Source organism: Rhinoderma darwinii, chromosome 2, assembly GCF_050947455.1.
Source record: "Rhinoderma darwinii isolate aRhiDar2 chromosome 2, aRhiDar2.hap1, whole genome shotgun sequence".
Lineage (NCBI taxonomy): Eukaryota > Metazoa > Chordata > Amphibia > Anura > Rhinodermatidae > Rhinoderma > Rhinoderma darwinii.
Window position 1 is genome coordinate 133,786,711 of NC_134688.1, and position 24,563 is coordinate 133,811,273.

The following is a 24,563-nucleotide window of genomic DNA, read 5'->3' on the forward strand; positions in this document are numbered from 1 at the left end:
TTGCAGCTCATCGGAGCCCCAGCAATGAAATTGCCGGGGTTCCGGTGGCTGCAATGGCAACCGGAGGCCTAATACTGGCCTCCCGGTCTGCCTAGCACCGAAACCGTTCAAGATCCGCCCGGCGGCGGAGCCTGATCGGCTTCCGTAGCTGCCGGCAAGATGGCGCCGGGTCAGGAGCTGATCCGGCGTCATCAGCGGTGGAAGTCAGCTGTACTGTACAGCTGACATCCACCTGTAATTGCAGGAACCGGAGCTAGCTCCGATCCCTGCCATTAACCCCTTCGATGCAGCAATCGAAAGCGATTGCTGCATCGTAGCGGTTACTAGCAGATCGCCAGCCCTGACAGGCAATCGGGACTGGCGACTGCTGTTATGGCAACAGGAGACACAATGGTCTCCTGCTCTGCCATTACGGAAGCCGATTTAGGCCCCACCGGGAGGCGAAGCCTAATCGGCTTGCTGTCAGTGAATGACTGACAGATCTAATACATTGCACTACATAGGTAGTGCAATGTATTATAAAAAAAAAAATCTGACCGTTGGACCTTCAAGTCCCCTAGTGGGACTTGAAGAAAAGTGTAAAAAAAGTATAAAAAAGTGTAAAAAAAAGTGCAAAAAATAAAAGTTTGAAAACAATAAAAGTTTCAAGTAATCAAATAAAACACAATCCCCCTTTTACTCTTATCAAGTCCTTTATTATTGAAAAATAATAATAAACCATATGTATTTGGTATCGCCATGACCGTAACGACCTGAGGTATCAAAATATTGTATTATTTATTGCACGCGGTGAACAGCGTAAAAAAAAACGTAAAAAACTTTACCAGAGTTTCTGTTTTTTGGTCACTTTGCCCTACAAATATTAGAATAAAAAGTGATCAAAAAGTCGCACGTATCCAAAAATGGTACCTATAAAAACTATAGCTCATCCCGCAAAAAACAAGCCCTCATACACCTCCGTCGACAAAAAAATTAAAAAGTTATGGTTCTCACAACTTGGCGACAGAAAAAATACATTCTTTTTACAAAAGTAATTTTATTGTGCAAAAAGTTGTAAAACATAAAAAAGTGCTATAAATTAGGTATCGCCAGAATCGTACTGACCTGCAGAATAAAGTTAACATTAATTTATAACGCATGGTGAACGCTGTATAAAAAAAACGAAAAAAGCTGTGCCAGAATTGCGTTTTTTTGCTTACCTGGCATACCAAAAAATAGGATAAAAGGTGATCAAAAAGTCACATGTACCCCAAAATGGTACCAATAATAACTACAGCTCGTCCCGCAACAAACCAGCCCTCATACCGCTACGTCTATGAAAAATAAAATTAGTTAAGGCTCCAATAAGTCAGGAAATAAAAAAATGCAGTTGTGCCCGAGGGGAACATTTCTTCTGTTTCAAGAGGCGATTTATCAAGGACCTAAAATTAAGGAACCAGGAAGGGGAGAGCCCAAACATATCCGCTGGATGCGACGGTGCCCGTATTATACCAGGACAACACTTTCCCAGCAAAATTCCCCAAACTACAAAAAGTGCGGAGTGTGGACCAAAAGGGGGATAAGAAATGACACCATTTATCAGTGCGACACTGGCCTGTGCGGAAAGGATTGCTTCACAGCGTAACACACATCTATGGATTATTTTATTTTTTTATACCACCTGACTATGCCCCTTATATACTCCGTCCCGCTTACATGTACCCCCACATTATAAAACATCAGCAATACTCAAACAAATATAGTACCAAGCAAAATCCGCTCTCCAAAAGCCAAATGGCGCTCCCTCGGCTCTGAACCCTACAGCGTCCCCAAACAGCAGTTTCCTTCAACATATATGGCATCGTCATACCCGGGAGAACCCTTTTAACAATTTTTGGGGTTTGTGTCTCCAGCGTCATAAGCTGGGCATTACATATTTGCCACTGAATGACATATCTAGGGAAAAATATAAATTTTTAATTTGCACCATCCGCAGCGCATTCATTTATGGAAAAGACCTGTGGGGTGAAAATGCTCACTACACCCCTTAATAAATGCCTTGAGGGGTGCAGTTTCCATAGTGGGGGTCACTTATTCTTTTTATTATTTCACATCTGAGCCTCTGCAGTTGTGAACCAATACTTTGTAAATCGCCAAATTAGGCCTCCACTCCGCATGGTACTCTTCACTTCTGAGACCTGTCATATGTCCAGACAAAAGATTAGGGCCACATGTAGGGTGTTTCTAAAACCGGGAAACACTGCATAATAATTAGAGAGCTGTCTTGTTATGGTGGCACAAGCCGGGCACCACATATTGGCATATCTATGGAAAAAAATCCCATTTTCACTCTGCAACATCGAGTGAACACTAATTTCTACAAAACACCTGCAGAGTTAAAATGCTTACTACACCCCTTGGTAAATGCATTGAGGGGTGTAGTTTCCAAAATGGGGTCACTACTGGGGGGTTTCCACGGTTTTGGGCCCACAGGCGCCCAGAAACCAATCCAGCAACATCTGCACTCCAAATGGCGGCCCTTCCCTTCTGAGCCCTGCCGTTTGCCCAAACAGCAGTTTATGACCACATATGGGGTATTGCCGTACTCGGGAGAAATTGCTTTACAAATGTTGGGTTCTTTTTTTCCTTTATTTGTTGAGAAAATGAAAAAATTTGCGCTAAAGCTACGTCTTATTGAAGAAAAAGGACTGTTTTTATTTTCACTGCCTAATTCTAATAAATTCTATGAAACATCTGTGGGGTCAAAATGCTCACTACACCCCTAGATGAATTCCTCAAGAGGTGTAGTTTCCTAAATGGAGTCCCTTTTTGGGCGTTTTCATTGTTTTGTCCCCTCAGGGGCTTTGCAAATGTGACCTGGCCTCCGCAAACCATTCCTGCTAAATGTGATCTCAAAAAGCCAAATAGTGCTCTTTCCCTTCTAAGCCCTGCCGTGTGTCCAAACAGCCGTTTATTACCACATGTGGGGTATTGTTTTACTCGGGAGAAATTGCTTTACAAATTTTGTGGTGCTTTTTCTCCTTCAGTCCTTCTGGAAATGAGAAAAAATTAGCTAAACCTAGATTTTTTTTGAAAAAATGTAGATTATTATTTTCAGAGTCTACTTCCAATAATTTATGCAAAAAACCTGTGGGGTCAAAACGCTCACTATACCCCTAGATAATTTCCTCAATGGGTGTAGTTTCCAAAATGGGGTCACTTGTGGGGGGTTTCCACTGTTTTATCCCCTCAGGGGCTTTGTAAATGTGACCTGGCCTCCGCAAACCATTCCTGCTAAATTTGAGTTCCAAAAGCCAAATGGCGCTCTTTCCCTTCTCAGCCTTGCCGTGTGTCCAAACAGCCGTTTATTACCACATGTGGGGTATTGTTTTACTCGGGAGAAATTTCTTTACAAATTTTATGGTGATTTTTCTCCTTTAGTCCTTGTGGAAATGAAAAAAAATTAGCTAAACCTACATTTTATTTGAAAAAATGTAGATTTTCATTTTCACAGCCTACTTGCAAAAATTTCTGCAAAAAACCTGTGGGGTCAAAATGCTCACTATACCCCTAGATAATTTCCTCAAGGGGTATAGTTTCCAAAATGGGGTCACTTGTTGGGGGTTTCCACTGTTTTGTCACCTCAGGGGCTTTGTAAATGTGACATGGCCTCCGCAAACCATATCTGCTAAATGTGAACTCCAAAAGCCAAATAGCCCTCTTTCCCTTCTCAGCCACGCCGTGTCTCCAAACAACCATTTATTACCACATGTGAGGTATTGTTTTACTCGGGAGAAATTGCTTTACAAATTTTGCAGTGCTTTTTCTCCGTTAGTCCTTGTGGAAATGAGAAAAAAAATCGCTAAACCTACATTTTCTTTGAAGAAATGTTGAATCTTAATTTTCACGGCCTAGTTCCAATAATTTCTGTAAAAAAACCTGTGCGGTCAAAATGCTCACTACACCCCTAGATAATTTCCTTGAGGTGTCCAGTTTCCCAGATGGGGTCACTTTTGGGGGATTTTTACTGTTTTGTCACTGCAAGAGCCCTTCAAACCTGACATGGTGCCTAAAATATATTCTAACAAAAATAAGGCCCCAAAATCCACTAGGTGCTCCTTTGCTTCTGAGGCCGGTGCTTCATTCCAGTAGCACGCTACGGCCACATGTGGGATATTTCCTAAAACTGCAGAAACTGGGCAACAAATATTGAGTTGCATTTCTCTGGTAAAACCTTCTGTGTTATAAAAAAAATTGTATTAAAAATTTATTTCTGCAGAAAAATATGAAATTTGTAAATTTCACCTCTACTTTGCTTTAATTCCTGTGAAATGTGTAAAGGGTTAAGACATTTTCTAAATGCTGTTTTGAATACTTTGAGGGGTGAAGTTTTTAAAATGGGGTGACTTTTTGGGGGTTTCTAATATATAAGGCCCTCAAAACCACTTCACAACTGAACTGGCCCCTGTAAAAATAGCCTTTTGAAATTTTCTTGAAAATGTGAGAAATTGCTGCTAAAGTTCTAAGCCTTGTGAGGTCATAGAAAAATAAAAGGATGTTCAAAAAACGATGCCAATCTAAAGTAGACATATGGGTGATGTTAATTAGCAACAATTTTGTGTGGTATAACTGCCTGTCTAACAAGCAGATACATTTAAATTGAGAAAAATGCTAATTTTTGCAATTTTCGCTAATTTTTGGTGTTTTTCACAATTAAATACTGAACATATCGAGCAAATTTTGCCAGTAACATAAAGTCCAATGTGTCACGAGAAAACAATCTCAGAATCGCTTGGATAGGTGAAAGCATTCCGGAGTTATTACCACATAAAGTGACACATGTCAGATTTGAAAAATGAGGCTCTGTCAGGAAGGTCAAAAGTGGCTAAAGAGGGAAGGGGTTAAGGTTTTAAATATGTTAATATTTACAAGAACAGAACCTTCGATGGATAGATTTTTAAAACCTACTATTGATCTTAGTAAGCAGAGAACATTGACAATTATGCATGTGCGCTAAGATAGGATTAACCCCTGCCCATGTTCATGTACAGGGCTTTTCAGTTGTATGGGGTCAGGAGCTTTGATCTATTATTTTTGCAATACTACAGGTCTATGCATTATCGCCTTAGTTGCTTGTTCCAGTTAAAAGCAAAGGTCAATGTGTAGGGATGTCTTTCTTATCAGGAGCTTAAAAAAATTATATATTTTGCAATACACTATACACCTGACTGTCACAAAAGTCCTTTGCTTCACTTTTATTTGGATCTTTAACTTGGCAACTTACAGCAAAAATCTTCCAGATTCAATTGATGAACTAACTAATGAAAATAGTTTGCTGCAGCCATTTTTTAATGAATGTCTTTTAAATAAAACATTTTTTGGGGAGTTTGGGACTGTTGCTTACATTAGAGCATTAAAGTTCAACTGGCAGAAATGGGAAAGCAAATTCATATGGTGCAGCTGCCTTCCTCAGTACAATAGTCAGACAGCGCCCGGCCAACCATAAAGAATAGAATTGTCGCTCTGTTTCTCTTTTAGCGCACTCTGGTGTAGTTATCCCCAAATGTTGTGACGTGTGTTCATGTGTCAATGTTTATGTTCATGTATCTACAGTAAGTAAAAGCTTTTTTATATGCCTGTATTTGTGGGCTCTGTTCCCTCCATACTTGTATGTATTTTGCCAAAACAAAAACTTTATCAAATGTGTTTAAAGCTGGATAAAATATATGGAGAGAAAGCAGCTATGTAAAAAAGTCATATGTGTGTGTGTGCGACTGTTCACATAGTGTTCGTGCTACACATTCAGCTCATACGTTGGGGAAATTTCCCAGCGTGTGCCATTGTACAATGGCATACGCTGCCCTAGTTTCCCATGCTGAATAAAAATATACTGCACAGTATATGTTTTTTTGCAAGATACCTCTGCTCTGAAACGATTAGTCAGCTATGTTTTTTTTTCAGTGCAGTTAAAGAAAAGGTATGTTGGTGCATACCCCCAAAACATGTGTCAAAAGGAAAATTTCATACATTTTGCCAGAAAAGGGCTTTTTGCATATGAGCCCTCTGTACAGTATATAAAGAAGAAAAACGGAAAAAAAAGTCATGTATTTTTTTTTTACTGCATAAAGGCAATACTTATTTCAAATTTATACTTTTTTTTTTTTTACAAATATAAAAAGAGACAGGGCACATCTTTACTTTTAGCTACACTCCTCAGCATTGAAATTGCAACACCAAGAACGAAAACTTTGGGAATTGTGGAAATTGCATGATCGATAGACATGATATGCAAATCATGAAAAAAATGGAAACAAAATATTCCAAACAGCTTAATTTATTCAGTATCGCGTATGAGCACCACGGGCAGAAATACACGCACTTACACGCCTTGACATGCTATCAATAAGGTTATTAATGGCTGTCTGAGGAATGTTATGCCACGCTGAATGCACTTGTGCACGCAAATCATCAAGATTAGCTGCTGGCAGCCCCCTTTGCAATTGCCAATCAATGACTGCCGTTTTCCATGTCTGAGGTGGATCTGTGGGGGACGCGTTGTCACGGATCCCCCACAGACTACAGTCTATGGAGGGATGCATGACACACAGTAAAATAGGACATGTCCTATTTTTGCACGGGCCGTTCACACGCCCTGTTGAACCAACAGTCGTGTGAATGGCCCCATTGAAATACATGGGTCTGTGTGACAGCCGTTGTTTTAACGGCCATCACACGGATGAGATACACGTTCGTGTGAATGAGCCCTAAGTGTTCCTATCATGATAAGTGTTCCTATCCTGAGATAATGGATGCTTTAAAGGAACCTGTCCCATTGAACATGCTGTCCTGCATTATGTTGCAGAGGTGGAAAATCAGAATAGATCGACATGTAGTTTTGTGCAAAAAGATTCGGGATAACCTGTAATTTATTTATTTAAATCTTTGCTCACTGTGTGCTAAAGAGTTCAGTGGGTCGTCTTAACCATTGATTATAGGACCTCCCACTGGACTCTTAAAGTGGTTTTGTGGGGACCAAAAATTATTAGCAGTGTACTCACTGCAGTATGTGAATACACTCGCTAATATACTGTACATTCCAGTACCCCGTCGTGCTGATTCTGAGATATTCATAGATTGTGAAGGAGCTGCCGAGTGACCGGAAGTCTAGTTGCACAGCCTTATTTGATGACGATATGACTCTTCGTTATATGACCGGCCCCACTGTACTCTATGTACAAGCAGTAGCAGTTATTTTCTTTGTATGCTTCATTTTTGCGTCTGTGAACATAGAGCTGATGTGACATGCCAAAAAGCTCCAGTTTTGTCTCATCTGTCCAGAGGGCATTCTCCCAGAAGCTTTGTGGCTTGTCAATATGCATTTTGGCAAATTCAAGTCTGGCTTTTTTATGATTTGCTGGACAAAAATGATTGTATCCCTTAGAAAATGAAGCATACAAAGAAAAGAACATCGTACCCAGAAGCACGGAGGATGTTCCGTTATGTTTTGGGGCTGCTTTGCTACATCTTTCACGGGGTTTCTTGAATCTGTACAGGGTAAAATGAAATCTCAAGACTATCAAGGCATTCTGGAGTGAAATGTGCTGCTCAGTGTCAGAAAGATTAGTCTCAGTCGCAGGTCATGGATCCTCCAACAGGATAATGACCCAAAACACACAGCTCAAAACATCCAAGAATGGCTAAGAGCAAAGCATTGGACTATTCTGAAGTGGCTTCTATGAGCCCTGATCTAAATCCTATTGAACATCTGTGGAAGGAGCTGAAACCTGCAGTCTGGAGAAGGCACCTTCACACCTGGGACAGCTGGGGCAGTGCCCTTACGAGGAGTGGCCAAAATACCTGTGGACAGGTGTAGAAGTTTCATTGGAAGTTACAGAAATTGTTTGTTTGCAGTGATTGCCTCAAAAGGTTGTACAACAAAATATTAAGTTAAGGAAACCATCATTTTTGTCCAGGACAGTTTAATTCGTTTTCATTTTTTATTTTTATTTTGAACCGCAATTCAAAAGCAACATCTTATTTCTATTAGTTGATTTTCAGTAAATTCAAATTTATTATTACTTTTGTCAGTTGAAAGTTATTTCAGTGACCATTGTGGGGTTTTCTTTCTTTAACGGAAGGGTACCAGCAATTTTGTCCACGACTGTATGTCGTGGACATGTGGTCCATGTCTTTATCTACAACATTGGTGCATAAGGCCTTATATTTACACTTTCTCTTATGCTAGGACTCCATGTAGTTACCCACATGCCATCATTACAGCTGCACTACTACTTCAGAGTTTTCATATGGGAAGAAGGTGGCAATTGACTTTGCAACCATGACAAAAAATCCAGACATGTCAGAATTTTAGCAATGGTTGCTGGATCACTCTTTTATCCATAGGAAAACATTGAGGTCACAGAGCAACTGCGGTAATCTTATGATTTTACCTTCAACTTTTCCTTTATAAAGGCGACTTAAGAACCAGTCATGTTTTCATTTTTTCCTCACCACCTCCTAAAAGCCATAGTATAATTATTTTTCTGTTGACATATTCGTCTGAGGGCTTTTTTTTTTATCTGGGACGAGTTAAATTCATTATATTGTACATTAAATTGCGTCATTAATGTACTAAGAAACGTGGAAAAATTATAGTGTAACGTGAAAAGGAAGAAAAACACCAATTCCTGCATAGTTTGTTGCATTTCGTTCAATGTCATAATCACTTTATTCTGCGGGTGAAAAATATTATTGCTGTACCATATTTCTGTAATTTTTTCTATGTTTTACTACTTTTTAAAAATGAAACCAATTTGATTAAAAAAAGAATTTGTGTTGGCAAATTTTTTGGCTCCTAACTTTTTTATTTTTCTATCAATGGAAAGGTGTGAGGGCTTGTTTTTTTGCAGGTTGTTGTAATGTCGGGGTAAGGAAACAGACAAGTGAGCCCTAATCTACCCGCCACTCAGTCCCTGCCTACTTGCAACGACCCGCCCTAGGCGACGGGGTACAACTGGGCGACGGTCCCTACGCTCAATAAGTGGCCGACAGACAAACAGACAAGGGTACACAGAAGCAAGGTAAAAGGGGCAGTTGCCCACGGCAACACCGCGAGCAACAAGAGTGGTGAACGAGCCGAGTCAAACCAGGAGTGTACGAGGTACCAAACGCAGAGCAGGAGAGTAGTGAACAAGCCGAGTCAAACCAGGAGTGTACGAGGTACCAAACGCAGAGCAGGAGAGTAGTCAGTAAGCCAGGGTTGATATGAAGCAGGGTCAAATGGTTAAAGAAGCTGCAGCAGGGCCAGGAAACAAAACAAGAATCACAAGCAAGGAGGAACAGGAAAGGCAGGTATAAATAGACAGAGGGCGGGAGCTAGCTCCGTCTGGCCAGGCTGTGATAGGCTCTCCCACTCCTAAGCCTGCCATCCTGAGTGGTGGAAGATGGAGTCAGTCTCACAGACATAGAAGCAGGTGCAGGCTGATTACCTATGGGCGTGGATACAGACGCTTTGCCTGGCAGATCCTTAACAGTACCCCCCCTTTTATGAGGGGCCACCGGACCCTTTCTAGATGGACCTGGTTTATTGGGGAAACGAAGGTGGAACCTCCTGACCAATACCCCAGCGTGAACATCCCGGGCGGGTACCCAAGTACTCTCCTCAGGCTCGTATCTTCTCCAATGGACCAGGTACTGGAGGGAGCCTTGGACCAGCTTGCTGTCCACAATCTTGGCCACCTCGAATTCTACCCCCTCAGGGGTGAGAACGGGGACAGGAGGTTTCCTCGAGGGAGCCAAGGACGGGGAGCAGCGTTTAAGGAGGGAGGCATGAAACACGTTATGTATTCGAAAAGATGGGGCAACTCCAGTCGGAAGGAGACAGGATTGAGGACTTCAATGACCTTGTACGGCCCTATAAACCGGGGAGCAAACTTCTTGAACGGGACTTTAAGGCGCAAGTTCTTAGACGATAGCCACACCAGATCCCCGACCACAAACAAGGGTTTAGCAGAACGTCTTCTATCTGCCTGAGTTTTTTGTATGCTCTGGGACGTCTCTAGGTTCTTCTGAACCTGGGCCCAGACTGTGCACAGTTCCCGATGAACGACCTCTACCTCGGGATTGTTGGAACTAACAGGTGAAACGGAGGAGAACCGTGGATTAAACCCAAAATTACAGAAATAGGGGGAGACCCCTGACGAGTTACTGACCCGGTTATTAAGGGAAAATTCGGCGAGGGGAATGAATGAGACCCAATCATATTGACAGTCAGAGATAAAACACCTTAAATATTGTTCTAGAGACTGATTAGTCCTCTCGGTTTGGCCATTAGTTTCAGGATGGAAGGCAGAGGAGAAGGACAGATCAATCTCCAACTTTTTACAGAAGGCTCTCCAAAACAAAGAAACAAATTGTACCCCTCTGTCAGAAACAATATTGACAGGGACCCCATGGAGACACAGGATGTGTTTGACACACAAGGTAGCTAACATCTTAGCATTGGGTAGTTTTTTGAGGGGCACAAAGTGGCACATCTTACTGAAGCGGTCTACTACAACCCACACCACAAACTTGCCTTGAGATGGAGGCAAATCGGTGATAAAATCCATGGAGATATGGGTCCAAGGTCTCTGGGGAATGGGCAAAGAACGTAGTAAACCCGCTGGTCGGGACCTGGGAGTCTTGGACCTAGCACAAACCTCACATGCGGCGTCGTAGGCCTTAACGTCTTTAGGCAACCCAGGCCACCAATAGTTTCTGGCAATGAGGTGCTTGGTACCCAGGATGCCTGGATGACCAGATAGTGCGGAGTCATGATTTTCCCTAAGTACCCTTAGCCGGAATTGCAGGGGAACAAACAGCTTGTTCTCAGGAAGGTTCCTGGGAGCTGAACCTTGATCAGCAGCAATTACAGAGACTAAATCAGAATCAATAGAGGAAATGATTATACCTGGAGGCAAAATACAAGCAGGAACTTCCTCCGAAGGAGGGCTTGCCATGAAGCTACGCGACAGTGCATCAGCCTTAATATTTTTAGACCCAGCCCTATAGGTAACCAAAAAATTGAATCTGGTAAAAAATAGCGCCCATCGAGCTTGTCTCGGGTTTAGCCTCCGGGCAGATTCCAGGAAAACCAGATTTTTGTGGTCGGTAAGGACCGTTACATGGTGCCTAGCCCCCTCCAGGAATTGGTGCCACTCTTCAAATGCCCATTTAATGGCTAAGCGTTCGCGGTTGCCAATATCATAGTTACTCTCAGTGGGCGAAAACTTCCTGGAGAAGTAGGCACAGGGACGGAGATGGGTGAGGGACCTGGTACCCTGGGACAAGACAGCCCCCACTCCCACCTCGAACGCGTCAACCTCCACGATAAATGGCTCCATTTGGTTGGGCTGAACCAACACCGGGGCCGAGATAAAGTACTTCTTAAGGACCACAAAAGCCTGGACAGCCTCAGGAGGCAAGCGGAGGAGATCAGCACCCTTGCGAGTGAGGTCCGTAACAGGCTTAGCGATGACCGAGAAGTTAGCAATAAATCTCCTGTAATAATTAGCGAACCCCAAGAAGCACTGTAACGCCTTCAGGGAGGCAGGTTGGACCCATTCCGCCACAGCCTGGACCTTGGCAGGGTCCATGCGGAATTCATGAGGAGTGAGGATTTGACCCAAAAATGGTATCTCCTGCACCCCAAACACACATTTTTTGGTCTTCGCAAACAGTTTGTTTTCCCGAAGGACCTGGAGCACCTTCCTAACATGCTCAATGTGGGAGGACCAGTCCTTGGAAAACACAAGTATGTCATCAAGGTACACTACAGGAAATACCCCCAGGTAATCTCTTAAAATCTAATTTATGAAATTCTGGAAGACCGCGGGAGCATTACACAACCCAAAGGGCATGACGAGGTATTCAAAATGACCTTCAGGCGTGTTAAACGCAGTCTTCCACTCATCCCCCTCTTTGAAGCGGATAATGTTATACGCCCCCCGTAGATCAAACTTAGAGAACCATTGGGCCCCCTGAACCTGATTAAAGAGATCAGGAATCAAAGGAAGGGGATACTGGTTCCTTACAGTGACCTTATTCAAGTTACGGTAGTCAATGCATTGACTAAGACCACCATCCTTCTTCCCTACGAAGAAGAAGCCAGCACCTACCGGAGAAGTAGAGGGGCGAATGTAACCCTTGGCCAGGCATTCCTGGATATACTCTCTCATGGCTTCACGTTCGGGACAAGAGAGATTAAATATCCTACCCTTAGGAAGCTTAGCTCCTGGTACCAAATCGATAGCGCAATCGTATTCTCTATGAGGAGGTAACACTTCGGAGGCCTCCTTAGAGAAAACATCAGCGAAGTCCTGAACAAACTCAGGTAGCGTGTTCACCTCCCCAGGGGGAGAAATAGAATTAACAGAAAAACATGACGTCAAGCATTCATTACCCCATTTAATAAGATCCCCAGTATTCCAGTCAAACGTGGGATTATGCAACTGCAACCAGGGAAGGCCTAAAACCAAATCGGACGATAATCCCTGCATCAACAGTACAGAGCACTGCTCCAAATGCATGGAGCCAACAAGGAGTTCAAAAACAGGGGTATGCTGTGTAAAATAACCATTAGCAAGAGGAGTGGAGTCGATACCCACTACCGGGACAGGTTTAGGCAAATCAATCAAAGGCATAGCTAGAAACATAGCAAATTCCACAGACATGATATTAGCAGACGACCCTGAATCCACGAAGGCACTGCCGGTAGCAGACCTACCACCAAAAGAGACATGAAAGGGAAGCAAGATTTTATTACGTTTCATATTTACGGGAAATACCTGTGCGCCCAAGTGACCTCCCCGATGATTACTTAGGTGCGGAAGTTTTCCGGCTGCTTATTCTTACGCCTAGGACAGGTGTTCACTTGATGCTTGTCATCCCCACAATAGAAGCAGAGACCATTCTTCCTGCGGAACTCTCTACGTTGTTGGGGGGACACGGAGGCCCCGAGTTACATAGGTACCTCCGAGTCTTCCGTGGAAGAACGAAGCAACGGAACCTCGGGAGGCATCATGGGGGAGTCAGAGGAGAAAACACAAAAACGTTCACGTTGTTGTTCGTTGTGACGTCGGTCAAGTCGTACCGCTAAAGCCATAACCTGGTCTAGGGAGTCAGAAGAGGGATAGCTAACTAGCAGGTCTTTCAGGTCGTTCGACAGACCCAACCTAAACTGGCACCTTAAGGCAGGGTCATTCCACCGAGACGCTACGCACCACTTCCTAAAGTCAGAGCAATACTCCTCAACAGGTCTCTTACCCTGACGTAAGGTCACAGCTGACTCTCGGCAAAGGCAGTCCTGTCAGTCTCGTCATAAATGAGTCCGAGAGCAGAAAAGAAAAGATCAATGGAGGAAAGTACAGGGGCCTCAGGAGCCAAGGAGAAGGCCCATTCTTGGGGCCCTTCCTGGAGCCGGGACATAATTATACCCACCCGCTGGCTCTCAGAACCTGAGGAGTGGGGCTTTAAACGAAAATAGAGCCTACAACTCTCCCGAAAGGAGAGAAAAGTCTTCCGGTCCCCTGAGAACCGGTCAGGCAACTTGAGGTGGGGTTCAAGAGGTGAGGTGAGGGGCACTACCATGGTAGCATCAGGCTGGTTGACCCTCTGAGCCAGGGCCTGGACCTGTAGGGAGAGACTCTGCATTTGCTGAACCAGGGTCTCAAGGGGGTCCATAGTAGTGTGAGGGACCAGGGTAGAGTAGGTATATGGGTTTGTGATTATGTAATGTCGGGGTAAGGAAACAGACAAGTGAGCCCTAATCTACCCGCCACTCAGTCCCTGCCTACTTGCAACGACCCGCCCTAGGCGACGGGGTACAACTGGGCGACGGTCCCTACGCTCAATAAGTGGCCGACAGACAAACAGACAAGGATACACAGAAGCAAGGGAAAAAGGGCAGTTGCCCACGGCAACACCACGAGAAACAAGAGTGGTGAACGAGCCGAGTCAAACGAGGAGTGTACGAGGTACCAAACGCAGAGCAGGAGAGTAGTGAACAAGCCGAGTCAAACCAGGAGTGTATGAGGTACCAAACGCAGAGCAGGAGAGTAGTCAGTAAGCCAGGTACAGAAGCCTATGAGGACCAGCTGGAGGCTGGTCGTCATAGGCTTCTGTCAGAATGACTGTCACGTCAAAAGTGTAAAAACAAAAGTTATACGTGACATAAACAAGAACTGCTTTTTTTTCCTATAATAAGCCTTTTATTATAGGGAAAAAATGAACAAGTAAAAAAAAGTACACATATTTGATATCACCGCGTTTGTCTCCAAACCCCAACTATAAAACTATAATGTTATTTTTCCCACACGGTGAACACCGCAAATAAAATAAACGAAAAACAATGCCACAATCACTATTTTTTGGTCATCACTCCTCACAAAATATACAATAAAAAGTGATCAAAAAGTTGCATGTATGCCAAAATAGTACCAATACAAACTACAACCCGTCCCGCAAAAAAAACAAGCCCTTACACAGCTTTTTTGACTGAAAAATAAAAAAGTTATGACTCTCAGAATATGGTGACAAAAAAATAATTTATTTTATAAATAAGTTATTTTATTGCGTAAACACTGCAAAATTTAAAAACAACTATATACATATGGTATCACCGTAATTGTATCGACCCACAGAATAAAATATAATGGTCATTTATAGCCCAGAGTGAACAGCGTAAAAAAATAAATAAAAACCATTGTAAAAATTGATGGTTTTTGGTCACCTTGCTTGCCGAAAAATGGAATAAAAAGTGATAAAAAAAATGGCATGCACCCCAAAATGGTACCAATGAAAACAACAGATTGTCCCGCAACAAATAAGCCCTCACACGGCTCCGGTGGTGAAAATATAAAAAAAGTTCTGGCTCCCAGAATATGGCGATGCAAAATATGCAGTGTTCAAAAAGCGGATAAGATCGGGCGCCATTTATAAATGCGACACTGGCCACATATCCGCGGATTATTATTTCTTTTGCCCATTATTATACTCTCTTATTATGCCCCTGATGTACTCTGCCCAGCCTACATATGCCCCCACATTATAAACTGAAATACCAGAGCTACTACCAAGCAATATCTGCGCTCCCTAAAGCCAAATGCCGCTCCCTACCTTCTGAGCCCTACAGCGTGCCCAAACAGCAGTATACGTCCACCGATATGGCATCGCCATACCCGGGAGAACCCGGTTAATATTTTATGAGGTATTTGTGGCACAAACTGGGCACAACATATAGTGCACTAAAATGGCACATCAGTGGAAAATTGTAATTTTCACTCTGCACCATCCGCTGCGCATTAAACCATTCGCCCAAAAGGACTTAATATCATATCGTGGTGTGGTGGGGTGAAATATGGAGCGTCTCACGTGCTAAGCCGGCGCCATACGCTGCGGGTGTCAGCTGTGTATTACAGCTGACACCCGGTACTAACGGACAAAAACAGCGATCGCGCTGTTAAAGGAGCCTGTAAAAATCACAATATACTGCAATACATTAGTATTGCAGTGTATTCTACCAGTGATCTAATGATTGCTGGTTCAAGTCCCCTAGGGGGACTAATAAACTGTGTAAAAACAAAAGTAAATAGTTATTTTTAGTGTAAAAAATTTAATTAATATTTAAAGTCCAAAATGAAACCCTTTTCACATTTTTATCTAAAGTAATGTAAAAAAATATACAAAATTGGTATCGTTGCATCCATAAAAGTCCGAACTATTACAATATACCATTATTTAACTCGCACGGTGAACGCCGTGAAAAATAAAAAAATGTAAACGGCAATCGCTGTTTTTTGGTCACCTTGGCTCTACCAAAAAATTTAATAAAATGGTACCAATAAAAACTACAGCTTGTCCCGCAAAAAATAAGCCCTCACACCACTCTATTGACAGAAAAATAAAAAAGTTATGGCTCTCGGAATGTGGGGAGGAAAAACGAAAAAGAAAAAGCAAAACATGGATCAGTTCAGAAAGGGTTAATTACTTTCTAATGGAAAAACATTTATGACCACATGTGGGGTATAGCCGTACTTGGGAGAAATTGCTTTACAAATGTTGGGGTGCTTTTTCCTCCTTTATTCTTTGTGAAATTGAAAAAATTCAATATTTTAGTGTAAATAATGTTGATATTAATTTTCACTGCATAATTCTAATAAATTATACAAAAGACGTGTGGGGTCCAAATGCTCACTATACCCCTAGATAGATTCCTTAAGTGGTGTAGTTTCCCAAATGGGGTTACTTTTGGGAGGCTTCAACTGTTTTAGTCCCTCGGGGGCTTTGCAAATTCGACATGACACCCAAAAATTATTCCAGCTAAATTTGAGCTCCAAAAGCCAAATAGCACTCCGTCCCTTCTAAGCCCCAGAGTGGGTCCAAATAGCTCTTTATTACCACATATGGCATATTTCCGTAATCGGGAGAAATTGTTTTACAAATGCTGGGGTGCTTTTTCTCCTTTATTCCTTGTAAACATTTAAAATATCTAAGTTTTTACAGAAAAAAAGTAGATTTTTACCTTTACAGACTAATTCCAATGAATTCAGCAAAACAACTGTGGGGTCAAAATGGTAACTTTACCCCTAGAAAAATTCCTTGAGGGGTGTAGTTCCCAAAATGGGGTCACTGTTGAGGGGTTTCCACTGTTTTCATCCCTCCAGTGCATTGCAAACGCGACACGGCACTGAAAACGATTCCAGCAAAATCAGAAATCTAAAATCCAAATGGTGCTTCTTCTCTTCTGAGCCCTGCTGTTGGTCCAAACAGCAGTTTATTACCACATATAGAGTATTGCTATAATCGGAAGAAATTGCTTTACATTTGTTGGGGTGTTTTTTCTACTTTATTCATTGTAAAAATTACAAATTTCTATGTTTTTTTCAGAAAAAAAATAGATTTTCATCTTCACGCACTAATTCCAATAAATTTTGCAAAAAAAACTGTGGGTTCAAAATGCTAACTATACCCTTAGATAATTCCTTTAGGGGTTTAGTTTTCAAAATCGGATCACTTTTAGGGGGTCTTTACTGTTTTGGTACCACAAGACCTATTCAAACCTGACATGGTGCCTAAAATATATTCTAAAAAAGGAGGCCCCAAAATCCACTAGGTGCTCCTTTGCTTCTGAGGCCTGTGTTTCAGTTCATAAGCACACATGTGGCATATTTCTAAAAACTACAGAATCTGGGCAATAAATATTGAGTTGCATTTCTCTGGTAAAACCTTCTGTGGTACAGATTTTTTTTTATTACAAATGAATTTTGTAAAAAAAAAATGACATTTGTAAATTTCACCTCTACTTTCTTTAATTCCTGTGAAACGCCTAAAGGGTTAAAACACTTTCTGAATGCTGTTTTGAATACTTTGAGGGGTGAAGTTATAAAAATGGCATGATTTATTGGCACTTTCTAATATATAAGGCCCTCAAAGCCACTTCAGAACTGAACTGGTCCCTGAAAAAATAGGCTTTTGAAATTTTCTTGAAAATATGAGAAATTGCTGCTAAAGTTCTAAGCCTTGTAACGTCCTAGAAAAATAAAAGAATGTTCAAAAAACGATGCAAACATAAGTTAGACATATGGGAAATATAAACTAGTAAGTATTTTGTGTGCTATTACTATCTGTTTTACAAGTAGGTACATTAAAATTTAGAAATATGCAAATGTTTGCTAATTTTCTTTAAATCTTGGTGGTTTTTACAAATAAATATTGAATCTATCGACCAAATTTTTTCACTAACATAAAGTACAATATGTCATGAGAAAACAGTCTCAGAATCACTTGGATAGGTAAAAGCATTCCAGAGTTATTACTACATAAAGTGACACATGTCAGATTTGAAAAATCGGCTTCGTCCTGAAGGACAAAACAGGCTCAGTCCTGAAGGGGTTAATATTATTTTTTGTTTATTTTTTAAAACTGTTATTTAACTTATAATATGCAATATGCAATAATATAATCGCTGGTACATTATATTGTAAAACTTACGTGTTGCAGTATATTGTGGTTTTAACGGTCTCCTATTAAGCCCTACCTTTGGGAGGGATTAATAAGCGTACTATCATGGCAGACCTTGGGGCCTACACTAGGCCCTCGGCTGTCATATCAACCCATCGGCACCCAGCGATTACGTCACGAAGGAGGCGATGGGATGACAGAGGGAGCCCCCACCTTGATCTTATGGCTAGAGCTCTGCTCACATCTGCGTCAAAGTCTCTGTTAGGAGCCTCTGTCACCGACTCCTTAATTCTTGCTGGACAAAATAGCACAGCATGCATGGCTATTTTGTCTGGCAAAATTACGGAAATCATAACGAAAACCAAACAGAAACCATTAAAGTCAGTGGGTTCCATCAGATGCCCTTGGTTTCCATCATGTGATTATCCGGCGCTTGCATTTTTCTGTTATTCTGTTATACGCTAGTATTGCAGTATATCATGCAAGCGATCCAACGATTGGTGGTTAAAGTCCCCTAGGAGGTTTAGTAAAAAAAACAGTTGAATAAAAGTTTTTTTTAATGTTAATAAAAGAAGCAAATAGCTGTTTTTTGTTTAAAAAAAAATGAAAATTAAAAAACAAAGATTGGCCATGTATCCCCTTAATGACCATCCTATTTTAGACCAAGCCATTTTTTACGTTTTTCCATCGTCTCATTCAAAGAGCAATACACTTTTTATTTTTGCGTCGACATAGCTGTATAAGGTCTTGTTTTTTGCGGGACAACTTGTAATTTTTAATAGCACCATTTTGGGGTACATAGAATTTATTGATTAACTTTTATTAACTTTTTTGGGGGGAATAGAAAAAAAACAGCAATTTCGCCACACTTTTTTGCGTCCTAAATTTACGCCGTTTACCGTGTGGTATAAATAACACAATAACTTTATTCAGCGGGTTGTTGCGATTGCAACGATACCAAACTTGTATAGTTTTTGTATGTTTTACTACTTTTACCAGTGAAAACACTTTTTTTTCAAAATTATTCGTTTTTGTGTCTCCATATTTGAAGAGCCGTAACGGTTTTATTTTTTCGGCGACGTAAAAAGTCTATTGCATCGGAATAAGGCCCATTAGTGACCGACGTAAAAACACTAGGGGCCGGTCACTAACGGGTTAAGGGTTTATTATTTGATGAAACTACCAATTTCAATGTGATCAACCAGGAGAGCAAAGTGTAATCGGGTAGACTTACTATCCCCCAAATGCTGCTGTGCAATTCTAACATGCCCGATCAGCACAAAGACATGAAGAGTTGGACTACACTTGTGTGGAGGGTTGTTAGTAGTTATTTACTCAAGTGGATATTCTGATAAGAAAGTAGATTCTTATAAAGTTAAATTGCAAGCACTATAGATGAAGAAAATCAAAGATGAGGCAGCTTAGAGACACAGTTGTAATAATCTTAAGAGTGGAACATGTTCACAGCAGGATGTTAAGAAATTTGTATCAACATAAAAATTGGCTATTTATAAAGATTATCTTGCTCATTAAGAATAACTTGCATGTTAATATATTTCATTACTGTAGTTGTTTAATAAAGAGATAATAAAACAAAGCCAACATGTTGCCTTTGAAAGTATTGTGGGTTTACACGAGCATTTCCTCAATGTTCCCACAGGTGAAGAGCATGTGATAATCGCAGCAAAATATTATGGCTCTGTGGCTAAGTATATTTAAAGTTAAGGTCAGTATCCTTGGCACTAAATATACAGCTTTTGCTCAAAGCCATAACATGGCCAAGTAAACAGAGCCGTACCTGCAGTCCTATGTAAAATCATTGTGGTATCAAAAGAAATTTGAGCAAATGACAAACACAATTCTTCAACACATGAAAAACTCAGCTCTCCATCTGTGTCTTTATTGATAAGGCCACATGTAGTGGCCCCTTGGCGGCCGAGACACTAAGTCAACATGTAGTTTTACCGAAATTGGCACATTGTTTAATTGATCGTTAATGTCTGTGCATTTTTGCAGTTTAAAGATGCTCTGTCACCAGATTATAAGGGCCCTATCTCCTACATACAATATGCAATTCGAGAAAAACGGGAATAAGTACGGCGCTGCTACTCAATGATGATACAAATACTGTAGAATTATGGAAATTATTGATCAAGGCTACGCATTTCAATGCCGCACCGGCATCTTCCTCAGGCCATATAAATTACAGCATAAACAACAGTGCTTTAAATAAACCACGCGGTGAGAAAAAAACCGCCAATGTGATCAAGGTCAAAGTGCATCAGTGACGTAATCACTAGAGGAAATTGTAAGTTAAGAACATTAAAAATACACAAAGACATATATATGTAAATAAATAGCTAGCAACATTCCTTAAGAAAGGGGGAAAACAAGCAAGAAAAACATAAGATATCAATTCGTAACGTTTAAAACATACATTTGTATGAGAACCGGAAGGTGAAGCACGAGTACGATCTTAAACATCCATTTGGATGTGCAAACATAGTTCTAAACATCCATTCTGATGTTTACAGTACTAAAAATCCATTTGGATGGTCAACATGAGAGGGGGAAACGCAAATGATATCTGTAACATTCATTTGGATGCTATGCTGCTAAACATCCAAAAAGACGCTCAGCTAGATGACATTATGCATCCATTCTGATGCTTATAGTACTAAACATCCGTTTGGATGGTCAACACAAGTGAGAGAAGCGTAAGTGATGTCTATAACATCCATTTGGATGTTATGCTATAAAACATCCAAAAAGACGCTCAGCTAGATGACATTAAGCATCCATTTGGATGCAAAACTTGCAAACATCCACATGGATGCCTAGCAAGGAGTTGGAACACAAAAGGGGTATTAAGCATACAATTGGATGCAAACAAAACAGTAGAAGATACAAATTATATTAAATGCTATAAATTAAATGCTAGAACAATAGAAGCTAAAAAGTTAATATGAAATACATTTGGCATAATTCAAAGCACGAACTGTTGCAGTTAATGCAACAATTACATAATAAAAGACATTGCATGGATAAGAAATGAAAATAAAATATGAAATGTATAACTACCACTCGTATTTATGATGCAGAATACACAGGGAACCACAGGAATCGGCAAAGGATTCCCGGAACCACAGCAGCCGCAACGGACCCAGATAGCATGGAGCAAATATATAATATACAATAATAAACCATTCAACCAAACCTTCAAATTGAACACATTCTAAAAAATAAATACTAAATATTATATATATAAAAATTTATGTAAAAAGGTAAAAATAGAGATAATCCCAGTCATAAATATACCCTGAATTGATCTAAAAAATGTATACAGAAGGTCTAACTATTAAGCATTAATTAAGAGATGTTTACGGAAAGGTCATTTAAGCCATTAGGATGCAAGGTCATCAGTTTAAAAATCCAAAAATGTTCTCTTTGTTTGAGTTTTTGAAACCGGTTAGGGAGGTCACAGGATATGTAAAGGATCTGCCAGGCACAACTTCTGTGGATACGCCCATAGGTAATCAGTCTGCACCTGAGTCTATGTCTCTGAGACTGACTCCATCTTCCACCACTCAGGATGGCAGGCTTAGGAGTGGGAGAGCCTATCGCAGCCTGGCCAGACGGAGCTAGCTCCCGCCCTCTGTCTATTTATACCTGCCTTTCCTGTTCCTCCTTTGCTTGTGATTCTTCTCGTGTGGTTTCCTGGCCCAGCTACAGTTTCTACTATTTGATCCTGCTCCATACTGACCCTGGCTTACTGACTACTGTCCTGCTCTGCGTTTGGTACCTCGTACACTCCTGGTTTGACTCGGCTCGTTTACCTCTCTTGTTGCTCACGGTGTTCCCGTGGGCAACTGCCCCATTTCCCTTAGCTTGTGTACCCTTGTCTGTTTGTCTCGTGCACTTACTGAGCGTAGGGACCGCCGCCCAGTTGTACCCCGTCGCCTAGGGCGGGTCGTTGCAAGTAGGCAGGGACAGAGTGGCGGGTAGATTAGGGCTCACTTGTCCGTTTCCCTACCCCCATCATTACATAATCACAAGCCCATATACCTAGTCTACCCTGGTCCCTGACACTACTATGGACCCCCTTGAGACCCTGGCCTAGCAAATGCAGGGTCTCTCCCTACAGGTCCAGGCCCTGGCTCAGAGGGTCAACCAGCCTGACGCTACCATGGTAGTGCCCCTCACCTCACCTCTTTAACCCCACCTCAAGTTGCCTGACCGGTTCTCAGGGGAACGGAGGACTTTTCTCTCCTTTCGGGAGAGTTGTAGGCTTTACTTTCGCTTAAAGCCTCACTCCTCAGGTTCTGAGAGCCAGCGGGTGGGTATAATTATGTCCCGGCTCCACGAAGGGCCCCAAGAGTGGGCCTTCTCCTTGGCTCCTGACGCCCCTGAACTTTCCTCCGTTGATCGTTTCTTTTCTGCTCTCAGACTCATTTATGACGAGACTCACAGGACTGCCTTTGCCGAGAGTCAGCTGGTGACCTTACGTCAGGGTAAGAGACCTGTTGAGGAGTATTGTTCTGACTTTAGGAAGTGCTGCGTAGCTTCTCGGTGGAATGACCCTTCCTTAAGGTGCCAGTTTAGGTTGGGTCTGTCGAACGCCCTGAAAGACCTGCTAGTTAGCTATCCCTCTTCTGACTCCCTAGACCAGGTTATGGCTTTAGCGGTACGACTTGACCGACGTCTCAGGGATTTTGTACGTTTTTGTGTTTTCCCCTCTGACTCCCCCATGATGCCTCCCGAGGTCCCGTTGCTTCGCTCTTCCACGGAAGACTCGGAGGTACCTATGCAACTCGGGGCCTCCGTGTCCCCCCGACAACGTAGAGAGTTCCGCAGGAAGAATGGTCTCTGCTTCTATTGTGGGGATGACAAGAATCAAGTGAACACCTGTCCTAGGAGTAAGAATAAGCAGCCAGAAAACTTCCGCGCCTAAGTGATCATCGGGGAGGTCACTTGGGCGCACAGGTATTTCCCGTAAATATGAAACGTAATAAAATCTTGCTTCCCTTTCAGGTCTCTTTTGGTGGTAGGTCTGCTACCGGCAGTGCCTTCGTGGATTCAGGGTCTTCTGCTAATATCATGTCGGTGGAATTTGCTATGTCTCTAGCTATGCCTTTGATTGATTTGCCTAAACCTGTCCCGGTAGTGGGTATCGACTCCACTCCTCTTGCTAATGGTTATTTTACACAGCATACCCCTGTTTTTGAACTCCTTGTTAGCTCCATGCATTTGGAGCAGTGCTCTGTACTGTTGATGCCGGGATTATCGTCCGATTTGGTTTTAGGCCTTCCCTGGTTGCAGTTGCATAATCCCACGTTTGACTGGAATACTGGGGAGCTTACCAAATGGGGTAATGAATGCTTGACGTCATGTTTTTCTGTTAATTCTATTTCTCCCCCTGAGGAGGTGAACACGCTACCTGAGTTTGTTCAGGACTTCGCTGATGTTTTCTCTAAGGAGGCCTCCGAAGTGTTACCTCCTCATAGAGAATACGATTGCGCTATCGAATTGGTACCAGGAACTAAGCTCCCTAAGGGTAGGATATTTAATCTTTCTTGTACCAAACGCAGAGCAGGAGAGTAGTCAGTAAGCCAGGGTCAGTATGGAGCAGGATCAAATAGTAGAAGCTGTAGCTGGGCCAGGAAACCACACGAGAAGAATCACAAGCAAAGGAGGAACAGGAAAGGCAGGTATAAATAGACAGAGGGCGGGAGCTAGCTCCGTCTGGCCAGGCTGCGATAGGCTCTCCCACTCCTAAGCCTGCCATCCTGAGTGGTGGAAGATGGAGTCAGTCTCAGAGACATAGACTCAGGTGCATACTGATTACCTATGGGTGTATCCACAGAAGTTGTGCCTGGCAGATCCTTTACAGGATATTTGTTCAATGGGAGTAATAATAATTTTATTAAATTGGCAAATTTATGACCACTATTGTATGATGTGATAGTGGTCATAAATTTGTGAGATCTATTCTGTCCAAACACTGGCATATTTTGAAAAATGACCCATTCCTTAAAGATTCCTTGCCAGATAAACCAGGTATCACCTTCAGACGGTCAGCAAATTTGAAAAATATGCTTGCCCCTAGCCGAATTCATAATTCCAAGTATTTTATTTCAAAAATTCTCCGTTTTAAATGGTTCTTTTAAATGCGGCCAAGGGCGCTGCTTATGTTGTAACAACATTTCACACAGAAAATACGTTTTTTGTTCTAATATAGCTAGTGAAACATTCCCAATTAGGGCTTTCCTTAATTGTGGTAGCATGTTTGTCATTTACCTACTGGAATGTTCGTTTCAGCTGCAATATATTGGGAGGACAATTCAGTGTCTGCGTAGCAGAATCAATAAACATAGGCACAATGTCCTTAAAGGGTTCCTAAAGCATAGTGTTTCGAGACACTGTGCTTCATCTCATAATTGCCAATTTAATACAATTATTATTACCCCTACCTTACTTTCGCAGAGTCCACAAAGGGGGGAATGGTGAAGGAACTGATCAGGTACAATTTTGGTTTGTTTTGAATGAATGAATTTGTTTCCAGGAGATCTACAATGAGTAATCCA